We start from the raw sequence: 1368 nt of genomic DNA, 5'->3' as shown, positions 1-1368 counted from the left end.
TGGAAATGCCCTACCGTCCATGAAGGCTACTGTGACCTGGCGGTTCCAGCGAGATGCTAGCCAATCCGGAACTTTAAGCATCAGCTTTTGATTTTCTTCACAGTCATTCAATATTTCTAGCCCTCTCACATGGGGCATAGCTTGTAAGCAGGTATTCAGGAAATCCGAGAATATTCTTTTGACAGCTTCTCTCTGAAAGCTTGTTGGATTACACGTGGCTGACCATATCATTGATTAACCATATTCCATGCGTCTCTGTATGCCTCCTCATCATTTCTGTAGAACGTGCCTTCAAGGCATTTTTGAGCTGCGCCACTAACTTATTTCTTTAAGTAATAAAGTTTGTCAGCAGAGGAAATATCCTTCTGATCATTAAGAGACTGGAATGAGGCTCTCCATTCAATGAAGTGCATTGGCTCGCCACTAAATATTGTTGGTATTGGCATAGGGTTGCTTTTGCCAAATAGGAGACATCAGTAGGCATTGACGGATCAATGTGAGGACGCCGGTGATCTATAAATGGCCTGTTGTTTGGTTGTTTAGGCTGGTAGACATTTTCTTGTTTGATTTCCCGATCATAGATTTCAAGTCTAGCACGAGCCTCCTCCATGTCCCTTTCTATTTGCAGCCGTTCTAATTGAGATTGCTGCATTTCAAGTTCCCTTTTGTGCTGCTCTTCCATTGGCCTTATTTCTTCTTTTTGTTTTATTTCCTCTTGCATTATTTTATAATGAGCCTCTTTGGCAGCAAGCTCCGCGGCTGCTTCAGCTCTTTTTGCAGCCATGCTCAGGGTTTCGGAGTGCTGGCTGGCTCGAGATAATGTGAGGCAACAGAGCCATAAATGGAGTGAGCGTTGTCATGGGCTAGTAGCTGATGAAAACGGATCCTTTCATGCTCATCATTGAGCTCTCCATGTATCTATACGCGCTAAGATTATTTTCACAATGTGCCTTGTTATGCCCTGTTTACACCTACCCGATAGTGGGCCCCGATGGTGCCCGATGGCTAAATCAGCAGCTATCGTTATAACATCGGCAAATAGCGTGGTTGCATCGGGAAACACCGTTACTCTTCCCGGGAACATCGTTAGACAACGGGAAGAAACGGGAAGAAATGCTCAATGATCGGGCAACATCGGCAAAGAACGAACATGTTTGTTAATTGTGGGTCTATCGGGGTAGAATCGGTTACCAGGTGTTGCTATGGGCTAATCGGCTATAATCGGGAATAGAACAGGAGTATAACGTAAGACATCGCAAATCGTTCGGGAATTTTCCTGGGCACATCGGCTATATTCGTTAATCTTCCGCGCTTTATCGTGTTTTATCGTCTTTATATCGGCAACCTCAACACACGAAAGACCCTCGA

Source organism: Gadus morhua, chromosome 20, assembly GCF_902167405.1.
Source record: "Gadus morhua chromosome 20, gadMor3.0, whole genome shotgun sequence".
NCBI classification, from domain to species: domain Eukaryota; kingdom Metazoa; phylum Chordata; class Actinopteri; order Gadiformes; family Gadidae; genus Gadus; species Gadus morhua.
The sequence above is the reverse complement of the archived record's forward strand: the minus strand, read 5'-3'. Positions refer to the sequence as shown.